This window comes from Pteropus alecto, unplaced genomic scaffold (assembly GCF_000325575.1).
Source record: "Pteropus alecto unplaced genomic scaffold, ASM32557v1 scaffold3, whole genome shotgun sequence".
Classification (NCBI taxonomy): domain Eukaryota; kingdom Metazoa; phylum Chordata; class Mammalia; order Chiroptera; family Pteropodidae; genus Pteropus; species Pteropus alecto.
In genome coordinates, this window is record NW_006442484.1 from 10877056 (window position 1) to 10902834 (window position 25779).

A 25779-nucleotide genomic window follows, 5' to 3' on the forward strand; every position below is an offset into this window, starting at 1 on the left:
AGATCAAAAATCATGACTTCTATGAATACTTCTAAGATCTTCTTTTGCTTATTTACATAGACTTGTTAGGATTCTTCTAGTAGTCCATGTGTACAGCCAACACAGCCAAATGTTATCTGTGTTTGCTATATTTGTCCAGTCAATTCTTTGTTCTACCCACTAACTTGTAATTTTCTTGAGTTCAAAAATAGTCTGTTTATTATTTCTATTACAAAGCCCTATGATAGCAACAAGAATATAATGTATATATAATAAATGATTCCTGATTGATGAATAACAAAGTTAGTGAATTAATATTCAGTCTTGAGCTGAGTGCTATAGAAATAAAATAAAATTGCGTATGTTTCTCCCTTTGAATTTCTTTGAGGTGATATGACTCATAGGTACAGAGAACGGCACAAGATAGTGTATGATAAAATGTAAATTTATAATTTTTGGATTTTCAAGTGGAGAAAACATCTATTTAGGGCAGAATTGGAAGAAAATTTTTCATTATAGAAAACTTGTTTCAACTGAACTTTGAAGTTGTGACAGACTGGAATAAATAGACGAGAAGAAAGGACATACTGTAAAGATGGGAGACTGCATGTTCCCAGGTTGTATAAATGGCTAAGTATATGTGCTACAGAGGCCATGAAAAGGAAATGGCAGAAATTTGGCAAAGGGAGGCAGCCAGAGAAATGGGGAGGCTTGACCTCTCATTATCACTTCCGGCATATGCCTTATCTAAAATGCCCAGTTCTCAGGGATTCCTGATTGACCCAAGGAACTTGTTATTTCAGTATTAACTTAAGATTCTCAGCAGAGGCTAGGTTGAATTTTTTAAGATAAATCTTAGAGAAATGGGCAAAACATGCAGACTATTATCAAAGATAGAATTTGTAAAGTTGAGGTTTATATTTAAAGATTAAAACCGATTAAGAATTCTGTCTATGTTTATAAAACAAAAACAAAAACAAGAGAGATATATCCAAATAAAACACCCAAATCAAGTGGCCAATTTTATTTTATTTTATTTTATTTATTATTATTTTTATTTATTTATTTATTTGTTAGGCGAGGCAACCCTTGGTTGACCTCACAGATTGCAAGGACCTTGTCAGTTTATGATCCCTTATTTTTTTTTATTTTTTATGCCTACAGCACCTGATCTTCCTAGGTAGCCTCCCATCCAAGTACTAACCAGGACCGACCCTGCTTAGCTTCTGAGATCAGACGAGATCGGGCTTGTTCAGGGTAGCGTGGCCATAGACCAATTTTATTTTTAAGTAATTGAATTGCCAAATAAATTCAACATATTTCAAAGATATACCTGTTGATATTTAACTTCTAAGACAATTTCTAGTCCCTCTGACCATACCAGAAAAGGGCCACTAAAAGAGTATGGTTCAGTGGTAATCCTTCCTAAACTTTTCCTCAAGTATGACCCAAAATAATAATGTTCAGGAGGAGAACTATAAAGGGCATGTGGGGAAGCCAGAAAGAATGACCAAGAATTCAAGCAGTGGAAGCACTCGAGCCAACCAATGACTACTTCTTACTGTCCCTGTCCACTAGTATACAATATTTTCTTTAACCAGGGACAGATATGTGGAGATTCATTCCTCTGTCCCCTTTTCTGTATGGTAATTTCAATTGATATTTTCCTATTTCTTCACCATCGTTATGTAGTAGGTGTCTGAAGACTGGTTAAATATATAGATTTTACTCATACATTGCAAGATAATGATTGTCAAATCCATATATTACTAAAATGATGCACATCATAGAGAGAGACTTTAAACTTAGGAATGGTTGCAGTAGTTGAACATTATTTTGAATTGTCTACTACTTGAAAGAGATTGCATGTGTGATACTTGAATTATATTAGATAGAAACTCTTAGAATTGTTTTTGAGAGGGCATTTGTACATTAGGCAGACAAGTACTTGACTGCAGTAGCTACATTTTTTCCCCTGCTTGGGCCATCTATCACACATGTGAGCATGTGAGTCAGATGAGCTATTTAAAGCCCTCATAATATCAACAATAAGAATGAGTCTAATGTTAGACACATGACCCAAGTTGAGCCAATCAGAGAGATTACCCTAGTTTTTCTGATGGAGTTAACAAGGCAAATGCTATAGCTTGGAGTCATGGAAACTAATAATCGAAAGCAATTTAGAAAGAAACAGAGATAAGAAATAAAGAGAGAGGAATGGTAAGTCCTAGCATTATGATATCCTGATTTTAATTTCATTGTATCTATGGATCTATTCTTGTTTTTGCATTCTTTAATTTGTTGGGTACCATAGAGTTTACTAACAAATTACTATTTCTTATTTTGATTGGTTGGTGTTTAGCTGTTACTACTTAAAGTCCAAGCAATAGAGAATTTTGCATATGCGTCTTAATTCTCACAATTTGTCAAATTAGCTATTACTATTTTTATCTGTAAAACAGTTAAGGAAATTAATACTCAGCAAATTTAGGTAATTTTCCGAAGTCACTTGGCTCAGAAGTTTTAGAACTGAGATGAGAAGTGAGGTCTGAGACTGGGCTCAGGATGCATGTCTTTTTTCCTGCACTTTATTGTCTTCTGAAGATGACTAGGAGTTGATGAGGTAGAGAAGGAGGGAAGGATGCATTTATTCTAGGTGGGTAGAGACATATGTTCATGTTTTATTCTAGGAATTGTAAATACCACTCAAGTAAGAAGATAGAATGCTCTGGTAGGGGTGGCTGCAAAAGTCAATGATGGAGACAATATTAAAGAACACAGCAAGAGAGGAATAAGCTACATTTATTCTATAGAAAAATAAATAAGTTTGGCAGCAGCGAGGATAATGCATTGGAAGAAAGCAGCAGTATAAGCAAAAAGACCAGATAGGAGATTTCTATGGTCATGTGGACAAAGGATGATGGAGTCTAAACTAAGGTGAAGATTGATGGCAAGGACAGAGCCATAGTCTGTAAACTATTCAGTCAGAATCACTGGGTATAAGAAGTATAAGAAGAAGGAACACATCAGAAAATAATTCTTTATATCTCTTTGATCAAGTATGTAGATAAATGATAACATTCACTGAACATGGGAATATAGATATAATGGCTAGAGTTGTGTGAAGAAAGGACAGTTTAAATTTGTATATTTGATTATAGGCTATCAAATGGGAAATCCTAGAAAGCAGATAGCTAGTCTGGAGTTTAAGAGAATTGTTTTACCGTCCTGACAGAAAACTAGGAGCCATTAGTTACAGCCTGGAAAGAAAAGTTCCTTTTGGGTTGAAAGTGGGCCTTAGGTCTACGCTGCCCTATAGCTAAATATTTTTTTAATTATTGGCAAAAAAGGACAGTAGAAGTCTAAGGTAGCAGAGACCAGGTGTTGATTCTTGAGTCAGCAGCCAAATAAGTAAAGCAGTCCCAGCCCAGGGAATGGCTTAACATCCAAGTTTTGCTTTTATCTTATGAATTATGGGAGTAGGGAAATGAACAGAGAAGTAGGCAGAGTGAGGAGGTAGAAGGGTGAAGTGCAGAAGGAACCTGGTAAATAATATATTTTAGAACTAAATAAAGGATGAGGGATCCAATAAAAAGTTTGAGAAAGGGTAACCAGAGATTTAGAAGAAGGCAAACTAGGGATATGAAAAGAGGAAATAATTATTTGTGTCAGAACTGCAGAGGATTCACATAAGAACAAAAATAAAATATGTCCTTTTGATTCAGTCAGTGGGAAATTCTTGTTGACCTTGGTAGAAACATATTTAGTGAGGAGATATTCACTAGTTAAGAATTCAATCACAATCAACCACAGAAAATCCATGTGTTTCTGTGGGCTTCTTTAGGTAGAATTTGTTAACTTTTATAAACACAATGTTAAGAATGCTGAAAACATAACAGAAATTAGAAAAATTATACCTATCCACATGAATCAAATATGCCAGCACAGGTATCTTATAACAGAAGAGAGTGTAGGTTCTTTTTGCATTTACTTCTTAAAAATGATTATTGTTTCCACCCACCAACCTTTTGCCTTTGAAGAATAGGTAAACGAGTATCGGAAGCAAACCAGACTTCTCTGGCAAAATGTGGTGAATGAGAGAGCAGAAGCACAGGGCCAGCTGTTGGCATCTGAGCAAGACCAAAAGCTTGCTGGATGTTTGATATCCCCTAATACAGTCAAGTTTCTTACCCAATTGAAAACTTTTAACAAAGTACTAAAGAAGACAGGCACCCTGGTGTTTCAGTATTGTGAAATCAGCCCTGAGGGAAAGAAAGAAGATACTTTCATGTGCTAACCTCATCTTGTTTTCTCCTTTTGTCTTGCCTTTGCCTCTGCCTGTTTTATTTCTCTCTGTACTACAGGATCCACTTCTTTCTAACCTTTGAACACCATATGAACATGTCACATTGAGAGCTACAGTGAACTGGAGGTAGAGTGAAATCAACTCCTTTAACTTTCATTTCTCATAAAGTGGTCAGAAGGGGGAAAAGAAGTTCCTCAGAGCTATCTCTCTATGTAACTGTCAGGAAGGCTCACTTGGTTTCCAGCTCTCACAGGGCCTGACTCTGGGTTACCTGAAAAATAAAACCCATTAAAACCAACCTAAGCTGAAAATAGCCTAGCAAAAATCTTCCTTACCTGAAATGCTATAAATGGCTTACACAGTATGGAGACAAGAATAAGAATTCTTCCTGCTCAGGGTAGCCAGAAGTCATCTAGCATAACTGGAACCCTTAGGCCTATTATCACAGGCTACGAGTAGTTTTGGCCCTTTACTCCATGGTACTATACAAATATGAGCTTTGTATTTGTGTAATGTTGTAGAAATAGTAGTGCTAATCACCTCTCATTTAGGCAGTGAGTTTGAACATATTATGAGGAGACTTTGGAAAGTAATATTGTCTGTGAGATCCAGGAGAGTAAATGTTGAAAGATGGGATGTCACCACTAGAATGGGCCCATGTTCTGGGCTTTCTGCAGGTCAGGGTAGCAGGCTCAGGGAATCCAAGACAGAAGAGCTGCATTGCTATCAAGGAGCAGAAGCCAGTTAGTTAACCAGAACTTAAGCCAGCGCTTCTCTCCTGCTCACCGGACCCATTACATCCTTAATTGTAATGCAAGAAAAACAAAAACAATTTTTAAAAGGGACACATCTAGGTAGTGAAGAGTTCATCTCTGGAACATGGTGGACCTGGATGAGGATTCTAATTCCATCACTTACTTGTTTGATAACTCCATAAACACAGGGATCACTTCTGTTTTTGCCCACCCTTATGTTCCCCGTGTTTAGCACAATATCTGGCACATAAGAGGAAAAATCAACTTGTTGAATAAACAAAACAAAAGAAATACGAAGTAAATAAGATAGGAAAAATTATTTTACATTGAGTCAGTTGCTTAACAGCTCATCATCTCATTTTTTTCATCTAAAAATTGGGAAAAAATATTGTACATCAGCAAAGAGAGTCTGAGTGGATTCAAGGTGAAAGGATATCTATAATTATGCTTATCAGCATGTTTAGTCCATAAGACACACTCAATAAATGTTAGCCATTTCAGTGATTAACAAACCTTTATAAGTACAGGATCCTTTAGCTTAAAATGGAAAAAAAAATCATTAAAGGGCTAGGATATTAGTCATACATAATCTAGAGAGTGAAGATGATCTCTTCACTCTCTAGGTTGAACACAGGTAAGACATAGTATCTGCATGCCCTTTGCACTTTATGAAGATATATATACATCTCCATCTCCTAAGAAGATGGTATCATAAGGAAGGCTAAAATGACCCAACTCAAACATCTACATAGGCTTTTTACTTTAAAAAGTTGGGGAGGAGGGAAAGATACCTAGTTTTAAAGAACTATTTGAAAGCCTAATAATCATCATCCTAATAATAATAACCTGATAATTGCAATTTAGAATTGGGCTTGTGTAAAGTACAAAAACATAATATTTTATGATTAAATCATTGATAGTGACTATTGCACATAGGAAGTATTTAATAGAAACAATGGAAAGATCAAAGTGAACTAGAAAATTATGAAACTGCACAATATCAGGGTTGACTGAGTCTCTAAAATCATGTTTCTAAACTTTAGCTGGCACCTGAATCCTGGGAAGATATATGCCAGTCTGAAGTCTTGAAGAATAACCTGGATTTGGGTTGATGGAATAATAGTTCTGAAGGGGTCTTACTCTTCAGAGATAGAGACAAAAGGATAGAGAGATGGAGAGAGACAGAGAGACAGAGAGAACCAATCAAAGAGTCTTGTTGACTGTTCTAAGAAATATCAATTATATTCTCCTGGAAAAGAGTACAGTAGGGCCTAATTACGTGAACCTTAGTTTTCAGCATTTCCACTGAAGAAATGGGACGGTACAGTTGATAATGCTCTAAGTCATCTCTTCTAAGTTTTGCCATTATCCAAAAACCAGCTCAGGCACTTAAATTTCCCAGGCTGTCCATAGTTAGAAATAATGTAATCTTCCCTAAGCACTATAGTGCTATTTATCTCTTATCATTTCAACAAAATGCCACAGCTCTGTCTCACAACATAGATTATAACAGGAACATAAAATACAGCAAATTAATTGTTTCTCATGATAACAATGTTAGATGACAAAGAAATAAAAACAGGCTGTCCTCTTCCCAAAGCAATTTTAAACTCTAACACTGAGTCATGCTCAGACTACTCTGATCACTATAGGCTTCATAAAATGTATTATTTCAAAGTAATTTTTTGTTAATGTACAGATATTCCCTCCTGTTGTATAACAGAGTCAGCTCACACAGAGCCTCCACTTATCACTGGAGGCAATTCTTGTAAACGGCCTTTCAGAAATCCGGAATACAGTTATAGCAATAAGCATCTCTGAACTAGATCTTACTGGTGGATCTAATGAAAAGTTTTGTTCCTCATATAAACTTATGATTCTATCTAATCCCCATGAAATAGATGATAAATGTTTATTTTAAGAGTAGGAAGTATCAAGAGGAGAAGACTTTACCACATCCATAAGAAAAAGCAAATGGAATATGAAAATGATTATAGTATATCAGAGTTCCTATGACACCCAAGACTCTTGGTGTGAAAGAATCAAAATGAATCTGGAGAACCTTTAGTCATGCAGGACTTATTTATACTTTAGACTATAATGGACTTTGCACTACCAGGTAGTCTGATGACGTTTCTTAAAATATGGCATTGGAACAATTCAAAGAAAGCAGCATGTTTGACTGATATAATTAAACATTAGGAAAAGACTTCTGACAAAAAGTAAAATTTAAACTGGGACTTAAAAAATGGGTAGGAATGGAATAATTTGTGCGTGATTAGGATGGGAATTTTGGGGAAAAAATGGCTTAATTACAACTAATTATTATGATCTAAGTATAGAATACTGAATATATAATATGGACAATATAAAAAGAGATTGAGTCCTAGAATCAGAAAACATGGAATGATTTCTCCATATAAGAAGACACTTCTATATAGTAGTCAAAATTTATCTCCTCTCTAAGTTCCAAGAAGTAATTTATGATGCATTTTCTAAATTCTTCCTGTTGTCTTAATTGTCACTGGAAGTAGGACTGACAGCTTACTCTGCTTCACTCCCACACACTCAGAAATAATACACACACACACACACACACACACACACACAATGCAGTAATACTTTCTTTACTGCAATACTACCTAATAATCTATAATCAGTAGTTATACTACCTATGATATTTTACAGGAGTCTTGTGCCAAATGTGACCAATCACCTGTTTTTAAATAAAATTTTATTGGAGTAAGACTATGCTAATTTTTTTTCATATTGTCTGTGGAGGCTTTCATGCTATATAATGGCAGAATTGAGCAGTAGTTGTGGTCAAGACCATGAGACTCACAAAATCTAAAATATTTATTATCTGGTTCTTTACAGATAAAGTTTACTGATTCCCGACCTATAGTATAAGTGTTATAATGCATCGGGAATTTCTGGTCACTTATAGCTGTCAAAATTGAGTGTTTCTTAATCAAAATGATGCAAACATATTTCTGTAAATAACTTAGAGTTAATTATAATCTAATTTTGGCAATAAGTTGCAGTAAATATCCTTTAATACCCAATGGTGTACAATGTTTGGCCATAGAAATGTCTATCATATTTATTAATATTTCAGTGTGCTCTTTAGGCTATATACACGTATTTTTTTAAATCTTCATGCCACTTAGTAAACTGTCATCTACAATTTACTGATAAGTAAACAGAGGCCCAAAATGTTTATAAAAATTGCCTAGCAACACACAACTAGTATATGGGACAGCTACGATTTGATTTCGGATTCTTTTTCTTTCGAAATCCAGGATCTTTCTAGTACAGAATAAAAACTTTTCTAAAATTATAACTTTTTAGCTCTCTGGGAAGCTAACTAGATAAAACATGCAGGCACCTCACATTCTGGATTGGCTTTATAGCCCAAGAGTCCTCTAACATTTAGTTCTAAATAAATACTATCATATAAACAAGAGAGGCCTAAAGAATACCAGTTAGTGCCATTACAATAACAGCAGGGCCTCTTAGAAAACAATTATTTTACTATCATACTAGGTGGAAAAGGAATAATTCCACAGACCATTTATATTTCTCCTTGGAAGTGCTCCCTGCATTAGAAGCCAAGATACAATTGCACATTACAACAAAAGATCTCATCTCCGCCTCCCTGCATTTCAATCCCTGCTCCAAGCAAATAAAATTTAGAAATCTCATTTGAGGTGTTCACAAATAAAATGCTTGAAACAACTGCCCTGCATTAGAGTTTCACAAACCACTGGGGTGTAATCAGATCTTGTTTGAAAACCACATTCAAGCTCTGTGTACAATATCACTGTGACCACTACTCCTCAGAAAACCTGTACTCTAAAGCAAAATGAAGGTCTCAAATTGTTTGAGAACACAAATGGATTCCTAAAAAATAAAAAAATAAATAAAAAAATAAAAAAAAGACCTGCTAAGAATAGACTTCTTTTAAAGAGGTATATCCATGTGCCTGATCCAAATAAAAATATAAGGAATTGCCCTTAAAATGACTACTTTTATTCTGTAGTTAATTTCCCTAGAAATTATAAATTTGAGAGCAAGAGTAGAGAAGAAAAGAGAATTACCACTTTACTACTGTGTAGCCCAAATTAGAAAAAAGTTTGTTAATAATATTCAATCATATTTTTTCTTGGGCACTTAATAGTTATTAATTCCACCAATATTTACTGAGCTTATTGTGTGCTTATCATTCATTGAGTTATACTTGGAGTTTCAAATATTGAGAAGAAAAATATGCTGCCCTCAAGGGCTTATATATAGTAAAGATTTTATAAATAATAATTACAATGTAGTAGCAGAAATGAAATAAAGGTAATAAGAAGAGAAAAGACAGAAGGGAAGGAAAGGGAAAGGAAGGGAAAGGAAGGAAAGGGAAGGGAAAAGGACCATTTACCAGCACACATGCTGGAGGGGAGACTTTGGTAACCTAACTCATTTTATTGGTGAAGTAAGGGAAGCCAAGATTAGTAAAGTTGCAAATTATTCCATAGTTGGAATGTGTACCTGCTATGGGACTATAGGGTTAGAGTGAAAGCAATTTTCAGAGAGAAAACAAAACAAAACAACAATAACGACTGAAAAGAAACAACCACTCACATGGAAAACTGACCTAATCCAAAAGTAGCAAGACACAGGCTTAAGATATATTTATAGTTTTATCATAACCAAAACTTAGTTATCAATGAAATATGTCTATATTTTTAATCTCATGGCTACTAGTTGGAATTGAAAGATATTTCCTAACACATAATTAAACCATTTGTTTATTTCCCACTCTCAAGCATAAGTATTTAGAAAGTAAAATGATGACTGTAGCAAAAACCTAATCAGTATAACCTGATTCATTTATCAAGCTATGGTTTATTAGAAATGTTAAAATACGAGATATAAAATACTCCATATCTTTCATTTTAGGAGCTTTCACTTTATAAATCACGTAAAAATATTGGTGGTTGGGTGTGCCTTTTGCAAAATGTTACTTTATCTTCCTCACATAAATAACCACTTTCATGAATCTCAATCAGGTTAGAGTAATTGTGGTGATCATCAGATTAAACATGCTTTCCTTTGTTCTAAAATAAAAACAGATCTATTTTAGCACAATATATTACAAATTCATCTAATGCATTCCAAATTGTTATCTGCAGTTGATAAAGGGACATTATATTCCTTTAACTATATTGATTCACTAAGAAGACAAACATTGCTGCCAGTGTTTAGCAGTTGTTAACTGCAGGAAAACTTTTAACCCTTGATTTTCAATTTCTTCATCTGTAAATGTAGAAGATAATAATTTAGTGGTATGTGAGGACTGAGTAAAATAATCTATGCATGATGTAACTAGCACAACACCCAGCACAAATAGGAAATCAGTAACCGATATTCTTCTATTAGAAAGGATGCTATAAAATCTATTTCATCCCTCAAATAACTGATCATCTGTTTTCTTTATTTTTTTTTTATTAAACAATAAAGATGGGAGTATAATGTCATTTTTCTATAAGAAGTCCTAATCCAATAAATATGAAAGGACTTGAGTACAGAGGGAAGTACTACCCAAATGATGCAATAACAATTATATATTTTGCTTTTTTATTCCACAATGATGTTAGTAATTAGCAATCTTGAATAGACAGCCATCTTCAATGTGCAAGATGTGGCCTGCAATGAATTTCAAACATTCATCTTTGATCATTACTATAAAAAAAAAGTTAAAAGGTCAAGCTGAAGAAGGTGGTAGAGAACAGATGAGCTGGAGCAAGATAACATTGTTTATTGTTCAGTAGCTAAGATTATAGACTCTGATCTGAACACAAACTCTGGTCTGCCATTTCAAACTGTGTGACCTTGGGCAAAGTACTTTTTCTCTCTGAGCCTCAGTTAAGTGGATACAATAAACAAGGTCATGTGTTTGATATTTGATATTCAGTGCTCTGTTCATGAAAGGTCCTTAATAAATAGTAGTTAAATATATTTTTCAAATGTATTTAATTATGGGGTGATTATAAAGGGTTAATTTCAAGCAAATGATCCATTCTATGAGAAATACACACACACACACACACACACACACACACACTAGCCTGGACCCTTCTTACTCAAATTTTGGTCCCAAGTTTAGCAGCATTAGAAAACCTGGAAGCTTGCTGAGAATGCTGAATCTTAGTCCCCATTCCAATCATATGAATCAGAATCTTAACAGAAATTTTAGTAAGATCTTCAGATAATTTGAATGCACAACCAAGTTGTAGAAGCACTGATGTAGAGATTCACTTAATTGTAATTGTTCCATGCATTATGGCTACAACAGTATGTGTAAATATACATACATATACATATACATATACATATACGTACACATACACAGATACATATATATATACACATATACATATATGTACACACACATATGAATAAAACACAGTATGCCAATGCACCGATATTTGATTAGTTGAACCGAAATCCTTTATAACCAACAATGATTACTATAAAACTGGTAAAGTTGTTACATTAAGTAGTTTTAGTTGTTATCTACAGAAGTAACCACTCATTGTCTTGTGGCGATCTGAAAATAAGTGTTTGATGATATTAATTGGAAAATGAAAAGTAAAATTTGAAATGAAATACTTTAGTATTGCCATTCCACAGGGTAAGATTAGTCTGTCTCTTTATATACTACTTATCTGAGCAGATCAACATTGTCTAAAAATATTTTCCAAGACAACTTATATTACAATCATATAGGGACTAATTGTAAGTGCAATTTCTCAGGCATCAAATTCCCAAATGTAGTTAATCAGAATTTTTAGGAATTGGGGGTACAAAAGATGGGAAATACATACTCATATTTGTTTTTATTTTAAAAGGACACTTAGAAAAATACTGATGACAGGGTCCCACTCTCAGAAATTCTAATTTAATTCATCTGAGTGTTTCTTAGGCATTGGCATTTTTAAAAAGTTCTTCAGGCAATTCTTATGCAAAGTCAAAGCTGAGAACTGTTGTTTCCAATAGAGCTAAGATTCATGATTAGTATTAAAAATATCTTCATCAAGTCGTTTACTTCTGATCTTTGAAATATAAACTTTGACACTAGGTTGGGAAAACAGATCAAGCATAATGACCAGAACACACGTGAGGCCCTTTATATCCACACATTCATTAGCCACAATCCTAAAGTTATGATAGCGGTTAGGGCTCAAAATACAAAAATATTCACTAATTAACTGATGATTTGTCAAATCAATTCTCATTCAAACATTCGCCCTCCTTACTACTGACATCGCTCCCTATTTTGACATTAAAAAATATTTATCAGACGTTTAAAATAGAAGTGAACGGGATAGAATGATGGAGCTTTACATTTCTGCAAGTGATCCAGGATTTCATAAAAGTGATGTTGAAGAATCACATGCAAAGCCATTGACAAATGACTTTCTGACAGAGGTATACCAGTTAGCAAGAAGAGAATTTCAGGAAATTGATGTAGGGTATCAAAAGAAGAGAGTTCAAAGGAGAATAGCTTGTATATCAAAAGAAATAAAAGAGGCTCTTGAGAAAACTGCTGATGTACTGAAAGATCCTATTAAAAGGATGCTTTTATGAAAAAGATGCAAAAGTCATTCTTAGAGTGAGGGGTTATGTTAATTTTGAACTTAGAAAAATACACTGAAAAAATGGAATTTATTTTTGCCAGTTTCTAATACTGATACATAGTTGCAACTATAACCTAAGGTTTATAGAATATAAGGTTAAGTAAATTATTTTCATAATTTTTAGTTCCATCTTTTCTAAGAGGATGTAATGCTGCATTTTACTAGAACAACTATCCTCCAACAATAGAAATATTTCTATATATTTTCCTCTCTTCCATAGTACCTATAACAACAAGAGATTTCAAAAGTGCATCTAGTTCAGAATCATGGCCAGTACAAAGCTACTTAAAAATGTATTATGTGCCAGAATAGGACCTTCCTTAATTACCACCACCCTGCAGGACTCATTTATTTAGGAAAATAACAAAGTTGGAAAGCTACACAGCACAGATGTATTTTGTAACATTAATTTTTTTAAAAAAGAGGTTTTTTTTGTAATAATCTTAAATATTTTTTACTTTGTCTCCAAAATTTAACTTCTGGTAAAATAAAATAATCTAAAATATGTTGCTTCATTCATTGAAGCATTGCTAATTCTGGTAAAAATAAGAAATCAACGAAAATGCACAATATTCCAAATGTTTAAGTGAGTAAAGTAAACACATTCGGTTAATGGAATATTATGAATCTGTAAAAAATAATGTTATGATGAGTTTTCAAACATAAAAATATGCTTATGTTTTAATGATAGGTAAAATAAAGAGTATATATTATTTATTCAGTATATAAGTTTAATTACATTGTAAAAACATATATGTAACAAAAACTGCAACAATGTGACCAAAACATTAATGTAGGATAGGATTATAAAAGGTATTTTTCCTCCATTTAAATTTTTCTTCTTTACTTTTCAAATTTTTGAGTATATTACATGAAAAGCTTCAATTATTAGAAAAATAAAATAAAAGGCTTTCAAATTTAAGTTCATACTAAAGTCAAGACACCTTCTGTTCTCAATCTTGCAAGTCAAACTGATTCAAGATCCCTTGTTTCCTGATATGTCACAGTAGAAAATAATTGCAATTCAAGAAATTCAGATTCAAGAAATCATACGTTCTAGTATTGATATGCAATAAATTCATTATTGAACTTGCTTTTAATGAGGATTTTAGCTTATTATAACTAAATGAGTGTATTTTCACAGAATGAGGCAACTTTATATTTATGAAAATCAATGTTTTTAGTATGACGCTAGAAAAGATAACAAAAAGAGAAATCAAATCACCAGTCACCAAATCTTCCCTGTTAGATAAGTGCTGAGTAGCAAATGCATGGCCTCAGGTTTTTCCTAGCAAAGTCAGCTACCATTACTTTTCAGTCCGAATCAACAATATGAATTAGAAACTATTTGCCCATCCTAGACACTCTATGAATCTATGGAAGGGGCATATATTTAAAATAACAATATATTGTGCAAGTTAGCATGGGAGTAGAGAGGATGTGTTGACAGACACAAGAATTTACAAAGTGTAATATGTCAAGCAAATTAAGTGGCATACTGAGAAAAAGGAGATTTAACATCTATCTTCTTACCCTTTGTAACTACCTGATACAATACTTAAATCACAGTACTAAGCCAGTAGCAGATGGCTAATAATTCACTGTATAACAGCAGATAATGCAATGGAAAGATGTCTTTGGAGGTTGGAGGACCCTGGAATACAGGAAAGGGCTGACGCCATTCTCCTTGACATCTCTGTTAGAAATAGCCCAGTACTGAGATTAAATGTAATCAAAACAGAATCTGCATGTGGAAGGAAGGTCTCAATATTTTTGTTAGAGTTTGAACTGGTAGATATTTCACAGGGCATTTAACAAGAAGCACTAATAAATTATTGGTTGAAAGCTACTATAAATTTCACAAAGTAACATATGCAGTTCCAAGAATCAACCAATCTCCCATGAATCCCCATGATAATTTTTGTGTTAGAAGAAAGAGTACAGAAAGTGTAACAAAAAAAGGTCAATTGGGAAAAATATGGGTTCCCACTAGTTTACAAATTGAGTCTTCCAGAAAGCAATCAGCATGACATCCTCCTCATTTCCTTGCCTCATATTTCATCTGTTATCTCCTGGAGCTGGGACTGAGCTTGTGATTTTAAATTTTACAAATGGAACATAATTGTAAAGCATTGACATAAATATATAATTACTGAGTATCAATGCAAACAATTCACTCATGCAAAGAATAGTTACCTAATTTATCTATCAGACTTTTTTTTTTTTGTAGAGAGAGTGAGAGGGAGTGGGAGAGAGGAAGTAGGAGAAAGAGACAGAAAATTTGTTTTGCAGAAAGAAAATATAATTATATCATTTCTATAAATCATGTTTTTCTTCCAAGTTCTTTTCTCATCTGTTTTTTTTATTTTATTTTTTTGACTATTACCCACAATCCCAATAAGTATAAGAAAGCATAAGGGATATGATTTCTATAAATGATATTAAAACAATAAGGTATCTATTTGGAAAATAAAAATAAGCTTGAATGTTTTTAACTTACTACACACAAAAAATACATAAAAATAGAGTGACATTTGCAAGGTCAAATAAGATGTCCTCCTCCTCTTGTATACTCTAAGAGCAACAATAATTTGGCATCCATCCACAGACAAAAGTGCTTTCATGGAAGGTTTGGGATCCAGCTAAGAGAATAGGAAACACCAATGTAGTCCAAGATCAAAAAGAGCAATATTGAGAAGGCAGACTTGCACCCAGTTGGCTTAGTTGCTGATTATGGTCCCAGCTATATACCTAGAAACAACTCTGTACCCCTGAGGACTCAGCTACAGCACTGTTTGGTTTGGTTCTTTTACAAGCACCATAAACCAAGAAACTGGGAAAAGTCTTACCTACCCATGTACATACTGAGTAATAGGCATTCAAAACTTAATCCCAGCTATAGGATTTAGTGGCCTATGAACCAGTGTCAGCTCCTATTGACCAAATTCCAGTCAAATTATAGATTCTGAAAGAATCTTTTAGCCTGTCCCATCTGTAGTCTGTGAATAGCCATTTGGCACAAGGACCTGGCAGGAGACACTCCTGGCCGCAACCCTGGAGATCTTGAAAAGCCCCTGTATTCAGCTCTAGTTCTCTGACAGCCAAATTCTGCCAACCCATGGACCCAGCAGGAGACAATCCCTTCTGCAACCCCAAAGATCTTGAAGGGCCTTCTGGTCAGTTCAAGCCCTTCCCAGCCACGGTTTGTGAGCAGTCCTGCTGTCACAGGCGCCCTAGGGAGAACACTCATGTCTGCAGTTCAAAAGATCCAGAAAGGGCTCTATACTCAGCTACAACCCCTCCAGCCATAATCAGGGAGCAGTCCAGCTTACCCAGAAACCTGGTGGGTGACACACTCATCTTTGCCTCCATAGTCAGGTCTAGAGACCTAAATTTTAACTGTGGAAACTGAAATATCTCTGGGTCTCTGTTCCAGTCTCTCTTATACATGCCCCAGGGCCACTACTGCCTACCCAGGGACTCATCCAGTGACTAGGCAGGAACCCTCCCAGGGATCTACCAGAAGCCACATCCCTCCACATACCTAGTAATAGGCGCACTGATTGAGTACCCAATGGTGGACTCTGAAATGGACCCTCGTCCTAGTGCCACCCCATTGAACAAGCTACTGGAGGCAGTTCCAATGATCCAGGTACCAGATGGAATCCACACCTGCCTAAGTCCCAGTAGCAAGCACATCAACTGTGGACCCCACTGCAGACCCAGCAACAGCCTCGAATCTGGCTCCAACCTAGCATGACTGAAAATTTTGGGATAATTCCATCAGCCCCGGGAAACAAGAGGAGATGATCTTTACCTGCTAACACCAGTCTGTAAAGACTGGAAAAGGTGTTTGCTCATTTAAATGCATATGCACTTATGCAAGTCTACATGGATCACAAAGAAATAGGCAGGAAACTAACAAAGCTCCAGTAACTGATCCCAAGTAAGTGGATCTATAACTCATGTGGCAAAGAATGCAAAATAAGCATCTTATAGAAACTAAATGAAATGCAAGAGAACACAGACAACAAAACCAGAAAAACAAAGCATGAACAAAATAAGTTTAAATAAATAGAAACCACGAAAAAGAACCAAACAGGAATCCTGGAGCTGAAGAATAAGAGAATTGAAAAATTCAATAGAGAGCTTCAACAACGGCTTTGATTATTTCATATTAGCCAGTTAGGGGGAAAAAAAAAAGAAGAGAGAGAGAGGGAGAGAGAGAGAGAGAGTGAGGGAGAAGGAGAGAGAGAGAGAGAGAGAGAGAGAGAGAGAGAGCGCGCTAACTAGAAATAAACTCGAAAGAAAAGAAAGAAAGAAAGAAAGAAAGAAAGAAAGAAAGAAAGAAAGAAAGAAAGAAAGAAAGAAAGAAAGAAAGAAAGAAAGAAAGAAAGAAAGAAAGAAAAAGAAAAAAAAGAAATTCTACATGAATTATGGGACACCATCAAACAAATGAACTTTTGTATCATGGGAGTCCCAGTAGGAGACTAGAGAAGGAAAGAAAATAAGAACTGAAAACTTCTCAACTCATGAAAGAGGGATGTACATCCAGGTACAGGAAATTCAAAGAACCTAAATAAGATAAATTGAAATAAGATTACTTCAAGACACATTATAATTAAAATGTTAAAAGGCAAACAGAAAGAAAGAATTTTTAAAGCAGCAAGAGAAAAATGACTCATCACATACAAGGGAACCCCCATAAGGCTATAAGCAGATGTCTCTGCTGAAAGCATGTAGGCCAGGTGGGAATGAAATGATATAATTCAAAGGGCTAAAAGAAAATACTGCCAACTAAGAATATTATACCTGGTAAACTTTCCTTCAGAAATGAAGGAGAGATGAAGACCTTCCAAGACAAACAAGAATTAAGAGAACTCATTATCACTAGACCTGCTTAACAAGAAATAATAAAGAAGAGTTTTTCTAGTTGAAATAAAAGGACGCTAAGTAACATGAAAAGATAAGAATATAAAACTCAACAGTGAAAGTAAATATACAGTCAATTTCAGAATACACTAATATTGTAATAGTGGTAGATAAATCACTTTTATCTCTAGCATGAATGTTAAAAAATATTAATGCTTAAAATAACTATAGCTACAATAATTTTCTCATGAATGCACAATATACAAAGATGTAAAGTATGAAATCAATAGTGAAAATTGTGGGAGAATAAATAAGTGCAGAGTTTTTTAATGTGATCGAAGGTAACTTCTTATCAGCTTAAAATAGACTTATGTTTTATGTAAGCCTCATGATCACCCCAAAGAGAAAAACCTATGGTAGATTAAATTTTCATAGGATTAAAACTATGTAAGAAAGTTTTAATACTTTAATTTTAGGGGAAGAAAGTGGTTGGTTAATATTTTAACAGGACCCTCTGAGAAGAAGGCATTTGAGCTAAAATCTAAATAATGCAAAAGAGGCAGTCAGGCAAAGGTCTGAGAGAAGTGTTTTAGGCAGGAGGAAAACAAACACAAAAGCTTAAGGTTGAACTAAGCTTAACATCTTAAAAGAAAGAAGATAAGAAGGTCCATCTAACTGGACTGTATAGGATCTAAGTGGTGGTCAAGGAAAAGATTATAAAGCACTTTGAAGAGTTCAAATATTATTCTATTTCAATAGGAAGCCAAAGCAGGGTTACAAGAAGGTTGTAAAATAATCTGATTTAGTCTCGAAGAAAAGCAGAGGAGAAAATATAGGATAATAGAAGACTATTTCGTCTCGGTAAGATATGATGGTAGTCAGAATGACTATGGTAGTGGTAAAGTTGTGAGAATCAGTTGGATGCAGGGTAAGTTTTGGAAACAGAACCAATAGGACTTGCTTCTGCATCTGATGTGAAAAGCAAAACAAAATAATTGAGAAAAAAATGTAATTAAGTAGAGTAGTGGAAGGGTAGAAAGATAAGCAGAATGTCTAAATGTGGAATTTTAGAATTATGTATCTGTTGTATGAGACTAAAAGTTGATGAGGGTGATTGGTCTTCATGAAAATAAAGGTCATTGAAGTTTAGGAGGTCACATTGGTGGTTTCTGCGAAGAAGTATGTTGACCCTGAGAAAGAAGGAGAGCTCGGAATGGCTAACTGGGCTCAACTTAAAAAGAAAAGAAAAGGAAACAGACTAATAGCCATTTCTACACATGGACTTCTCACACAAACTACTTCAAGGAGAAGCCTTCACTGAACTGCTTCCTCCGAGACTTTCTTCATCCAATCGGAACTATGCAGCTATTTCCCCATCAGCATCTTCACTGACCAATCAGAGTGACTTCATTCTGACCAATCAGAACAGTGCTTTTTGGATCAATCAAACTGCACGGACTTGGAGTCCTCACATGCATGAGGACAGACCAATTAGGGACCAGGAGCGGGAACTTCTATCTATATAAGTCAGCACCCCTCTGGCTAGAGAGTACACTTTCCATTTTCCCTTAAGACTAAAGCTTGCATTTCTTCAGCTGAAGTTGAAACGCTGAAAATGAAACACCAAAGATGTCTGGCAGGAACAGAGCAGAACAGACCAGGGCAGGGCAGAGTGGACCGTACTATAGCAGAATGGAGCAGAGCTGTCTAGCCAGAGAGGGACCTCATCCTAAGGCTGCCTCACTGCCTTACAGCTTCATAATTGAGCTGTAAGACTATTAAGTGTTCCACAGCCATGCTGTTTTCACAGCCATGCTGTATCACAATCAAGCTCTTTGCACTCAATAGTTTCCTTCTTCACCACACCCCTAGCTGGAGATTTCTGTTGGCATTGAATTAGTGCCAATGACCATTGGTTGACAGGTATCACACAGAATAATAGTTAGGTTTGGCATGAATAAGACGACATAATCTAAGAGCTAATATATTTAGTGAATTGAGAGGTGCCTGGGAGCTTGATAGATAACAGTGAAGAGAAGAGCATTAAGGAAGGTTAATAGGTGATAACAGCATCAGATGAGCAAAACTTTTTAGATAAAATTGGAAATTTAATGAATTGTGTATAGAAATGGGAGAAGTGTTTTATTTGAATTCTCACACAGAGATATAAAGGGTTGGGAAATGAGAAATCTTATTGCGAGAAAGCACCCAGAAAGTAAATCAGGCCAGAGGGATAATCACATTGTCAGGTTGAGAATATAATGACATTTGTTTACATTGAATCCATTTGTGTACGTTTTTGCCACAACACATAGTGCCAAGCAGTAACAAAATTTAGAGTGAAAACAACAGGATGTGAGTTTGGTGGGGAACTTTGGAGCAAGTGAGAATGTGAACACACAAACGGAAGGATGACCCTAGAGATTTATATTCTTGCAAAGTGGCTGATGGTAACAGGGATGTTAAGAATAGTAAGTTTATTTGATTATGCTTTTTCCCAGAAAATTTAAATTCAGTTCTTAATGAGATGATAGTGTTTGTGCAAGAATGACAGAGGTTGTGAAAGTTCTCGAGAGTTTGGTTTCACTGCAACTATCCAAAAAACAGAAGCATACATAGAGAAAATTAAACTTAACTTGGGAGTGAAGAGCAGTGATTGGATGGGAAGGTTGTCCTTGAGAGATGAATTCTGAGACACAATGGATAGTATGGGGCAGCCACAGCCAGTAGAGGAGGGTTGTTTGGAATATGAATAAGGAAATAGAATATAAAGACAGTGAGAAAGAGACTATCGAAGGGTAGCAAATTTGTTATTGTAGAGGGAAAAATCTAAGGAGGGAATGAAAGATCAAATTCACTCTAAGAAAGAGAGGATTTGGCAAGGCAATTCAGAAAATAAAAATGAGATATATAGACAAAGAAATGACTGGGAAAACAAAGGGTTCCAAATCACATTCAAATAGCAGAACATGCTACCTCATCAAGATTCTAATAGTTTAGTGTCATTAACTATTCCATTTACAGGAGGGTCATAAATGCCTTATAAAAGTTCCAAAGGGCCAATACCTGGAATAACCTCTCCTAGCTCTGTTCCAGAGAAAGATGGAAGGTGCTTGGTTTGGCGGTTGATCCATGCTGCATCCCTTACTCTTACTCTGTCATAAAGAATGAGTCGAGTGGCATTCATGGTCAACATAAGACAAAAAGAGAAGAAATCTCAGGCTATATTATACAGAAATAAATGAGACCCCCATCATGTAAATGATCTGGGGTGAGATGCAGGCCTTAGTAATTTTCAAGTGTTCATGGTTTTTAAAATTCTAATATACAGTCAGAGTTAAGAATCACTGATATAAATTAAGAGAGAAATATTTCCAATACTTCCTTACAGTACCAAGAGAGAAATATTTCCAATACTTCCATAACAGTACCATCATGGAAACTTAGAAGCTATGACTGAAGGAGAAAATTACAAATATTTCCCACTTATAAATATCTATGCAAAAATTCCAAGCAAAATATTAACAAACCAATTTTAGTAGCATATTAAAAGAACAGTAGAATGTAACCAATAGGGATACATCCTAAATTTTATTAGAAATGTGATTATTACTCCTTAAAAAGAATAGATGAAAAGTGTATGGAAAGTTGTAATATTATTTAATTTTTTTTTTAAATAATGTAAAAAACTGATTGATTCTGCACTTTGAGAATACACATCACATCTCCTTGGTCTACACATATCCTGCTTACTGGTAAAATCCTAAAAGCCTTGCAATCAGTCAACTTTAAAATACAGATATATGCTTTTTCTGATATTATTCTGAAATTGCTTGCCAGTGCCAATTAGACTAGAGAAAGATAGAAGGTATTTAATGTGTAATACATGGAAAACAATAGCAAAAATGGAAAACGCAGGAGAGACTAGTAAAAACAGTATCGGAACTATTAAAGAATTTTAAAATAGTGACAAAGTTAAAAACAAATATACAAAATACCTTACCTGTATACTACACAACTAATAACAGTTTAGAAAATGCACTTTAAATATATCTCATTCATAATAGTAAAAGTGAAAAAAAATCTTAAAAATAACTTTACTAAAAATATGTAAGACTCATATGAATAAAGTTACAAAACTGCCAAAGCAAGAATAAAGTTGAAATACATGAAGAAAGCTATTGTTCTTGAACACAAAGATTCAATTTTGTATGACAGTTATCCCTAAACCAATCAATAAATTTAGTGTATACTCAATGAAAATTTTAACGTATGTGTATGTATATGGGTCTGCCTCTCTCTTTATCTCTGAGTTTAAGTTTGAAATGTGTCAATATTTTAAAATTTATCTAACAAAGAAAAATTTAAAAAGAACCAGCCAGGTAAATTTCATACACACACACACATACACAAACAAATGATGAAAGAGGATCGGTACTAAATAACATTAAAACATATAATAAAACAACCAAAATTACAACAGGATGATGTAGGTGCAGGACTAGAATAAATCACTGAAAAATAATTTTTAAAAATCTAAATATATCCAGGAAACATTGACAATTAGAGTATGAGAAAGCAGTATTTCAAACAGACAAGAGAAAGATGGATTATTCATTAAATGTCACTGGGATAACTTCCAGTCATTAGGTAATAAACAAGCCAGTGCTCACTCATTTCTCCGAAATAATTTCTAGACAGATCAAAGATTTAAACATAAATATATAAATTATATATGTATATAAATATAAATATATATAAATTATATGTAAGTAATTGGAAAATTAGGTATACATATATAATTGGAAAAGTGGTTTCTTTTGCTGTGCAGAGCTTTTTAATTTGACATAGTCCCATTCATTTGTTTTTGCTTTTACTTCCCTTGTCTTTGAGGTCAGATTTATGAAATCCTCTAAATCCAAGATCCATGAATTTAGTACCTATGTTTTTGTCTGTAAAATTTATTGTTTAAGGTCATATATTTAAGTCTGATTCATTCTGAGTTAATTTTGGTGTATGATTACAGATAGCAGTCTAGTTTTATTCTTTTGCATGTGGCTTTCCAATTTCCCAGCACTATTTATTGAAGAGGCTCTCCTATCTCTATTGTATGTTTTTGGCTCATTTGTCAAAAATTATCTGTCCATATATACAGGGACATTGCTGCATTGTTTATGAAAGCCAAAAGTGAGAGATTTTGAGTACTTTGACTCATTCATACAATGAAACATTACATTTAAAAAAAAATAAAATAAACCTCTATGAATTCAATGGAAAAATGTCAATGGCATGTCTGTTAGCTTGAAATGCATTCTGCAGAACAGGACCCACAGTGTGATCTGATTTATGTTCTAAGTAATATTTACATGTGTTCTCCTTGATATATAGCCACTTTAAGCTTCAGCATGGTTAACATCTTTTTTTTTTCTATAAAAGGCATGTATTGCTTTTTTTAAAATTAGCTAGCTATATAAAGAGGTAAAAATGTGTTTTTTAACATGGTCCCCATGTTAAGAAATGAACTACCATTGTCAAATTATTATATATACTAATACACATTATCCATTTAAATTGTAATAAAGCAGTTCGTAAGGCATCTCTAGGGACTCCAATGCCTTATGTCAAATTGTGAGAACATTAATTTTTGTTTTGTAAGTCACCGACTATGGTGATAAACTGGAAGACTGGACAGGATGTAAATGGACATGTTGAAAAAGTTTTATTGAATGAAATTCTGATATCTTTTCTACTCTATCTTAACCTCTTTTATTTTTGTTTCCTTCTTTATCCTTTCAAATATTTACTGCATGCTTACTATAAAGGTGGAGCCATATGAAAGAACTGAAACCTATTTTTGATCTGTAAAACTATCAATTTCCTCTAATTTGATCTCATACATTTTAGGCAATCATGATATTTAATCTGCGCTATATTTTTATGTGGTGAATGTCATTAACATCAATTTTTACACACACACACACACACACACATCATGGAGCAAGTTATTTAAATTTCAAAGTATTATTTATTGACTTTATTAAAATACAGAATTTATTTCACATCTATATTTCTGGATCCCCACAATTTCCATTTGCCTGACTGCCACTACTACTATGATCTATCATTACATTTCACACATACTTAAAACCAAGCAAAGGGTGGAGTTCCATCTTTAAAAACTAAACAGACCTTTCAGACAACACATTTTGGCAATGGAAACTGGACAACATTTATCACACACAGTAGGAAAGTTCTCATTCTGTATTTTATAAAGAATAGCCATATACCAACTGTTACAGAATGAAATAAGACAAAACATCTTAACAAACTATTTAAAACATTTTCTTTAAAAGACTTCCTCCATTGCCAGAGAGCTTGAATAGCATCCTGGTCAGTCATCCAGAGTAATTCTTCACATAATTGATGAACTTGGCTTCCACTTTAGAAAGAGAGCTATCTTTTTTTATATATTTGCTTGGATTTTTGCTTTAATGTCTTCTACAGAACTGGATTCCTGCAGTGTCTTAGGGGTTTTTTCCATTTTTTGTTTGTTTTTTATGTTGTTGTTTGTTTGTTTTTAAGGATTCTTGATCTTTCGATCTTAGTATTAATAATTTTGTGTTCTGGTTTGATTTTTGTACATTTTGGCTGGAGTATTGATATAGATTTCTTTACTGTAGCTTTTTCTTCAGCTTCCTCATCATCAAAATCATCATCATCTTCATGATCATGATCTTTATCAGCAGCAAGTTTTACTTTTTTCTGTGGAATGTTTCTACCACTTCCAGGAGCAGATCACTTTCCAGATATATTTAGGAGTTTCATTTCCCCCTCTGTCTTCATCTTCTGACTCTGCCTCTTCCTCCACAGCTACAAAGTGTTGTTAACTAATATGCACAAGCCCTGAAACACACTTAACTCTAAGACCACAGGTGGTATTATTATTTCAAAGCCCCCAAGGGGAACCACTGGCTGTAGAGATATTTTTAAAGTTGCCAGTGTTACCTTAACTAGACTACCTTCATAATTCATTGTCTCTGCTTCAACTATGCACAATTCATCCTTTGCGTTAGCTCATAAAAGGCTGTTCTTAAAGATAATTGAGGCTCATTTTCAACATTATCTACTTTAAAGTGATAATTTTTGTTAACCTTTAGTTCATAATAATTCTGGAGGCTGGAAGTCCATGATCAAGGTGCCAGTATGCTCAGGCGAGGGCTCCCTTCCAGGTTGCAGACTTCTTGTTGTATCTTCATATGGTGGAAGGGGTTTAAACCTCAAAGAATGTAAATAGCTTTCAAAAGAGTACACAACTAGATAGTGCTGGAGTCCAAACTAAAACTAGAAGCCTGTTTGACACTAAATTACAAATATTTTATCTTTTTTCATGCTGGGTATTTATTTCATAAGAGGGTTGCATTTCTTTTTATTATCGCAGAATATCACGTCACATTTTTACCATCCACTCATTCTTTGTTCATTCACCATTTATCAAATGTTTTCTGGTGGTACACTAGTAAATGTTTAATAACCTATTCTCTGAGGGAAAAGCCCTTTCCAATTCCTAATTTTATGGCATAAATACTCCCACCATGCCTGATTGTAAGCTACCAAGTTGACACAAAACAGCCTGTAGAGTTCCTGAAAATCTGAAAATCAGTTCTCACAGACCAGCATGAGTCACACACAGCACACTGTGGACTGCTTTTCATATACCAGCAATTTGTTAGGCATTAGAGAAAAATAGAAATAATGATATTTCTGCTTTTGAATAATCCAGAGTCTAGTAAAGGAAAATAATAACCAACAACATAAATTATCATAACTTTTGGGAAAATTGAATAATTTTAATATCTATTATCTTCTTTAATTTCTCATCTTTTAGATGACTATTTGTAATATTGTTCTCAATTGAAGATTACTTTAATCCCCCTCAAAACCATAATGTAAGTAATTAAAATTTGTCCAACAGGTTAGCCATAAAAAAATTGTAAATCAAAATTACTTTAAAACCTTTTATTCTTCAAATTTCCTATGTACAAAAATTCTTTAATGTTAGCTCATCTTGTATATTCTCTCTAATGTGACTTTTACTAGCTCTATAAAATTAAAACAGAATTAAATGGTAGTAACTACCTGTGTTGCATGTGATAATTACTATAATCATGCCATCATC

General features: G+C 34.2%; 1 protein-coding gene and 2 pseudogenes across 3 annotated transcripts in view; all 3 read right to left on the reverse strand.

Moving 5' to 3' along the window:
- Positions 1–25779, reverse strand: part of DPP10 (dipeptidyl peptidase like 10) — a 1220852-nt gene that overhangs the window by 981523 nt on the left and 213550 nt on the right. The gene's annotated exons all lie outside the window — the stretch shown is intronic.
- Positions 1135–1253, reverse strand: LOC112470660 (annotated as a pseudogene).
- Positions 18378–24757, reverse strand: LOC102894020 (annotated as a pseudogene).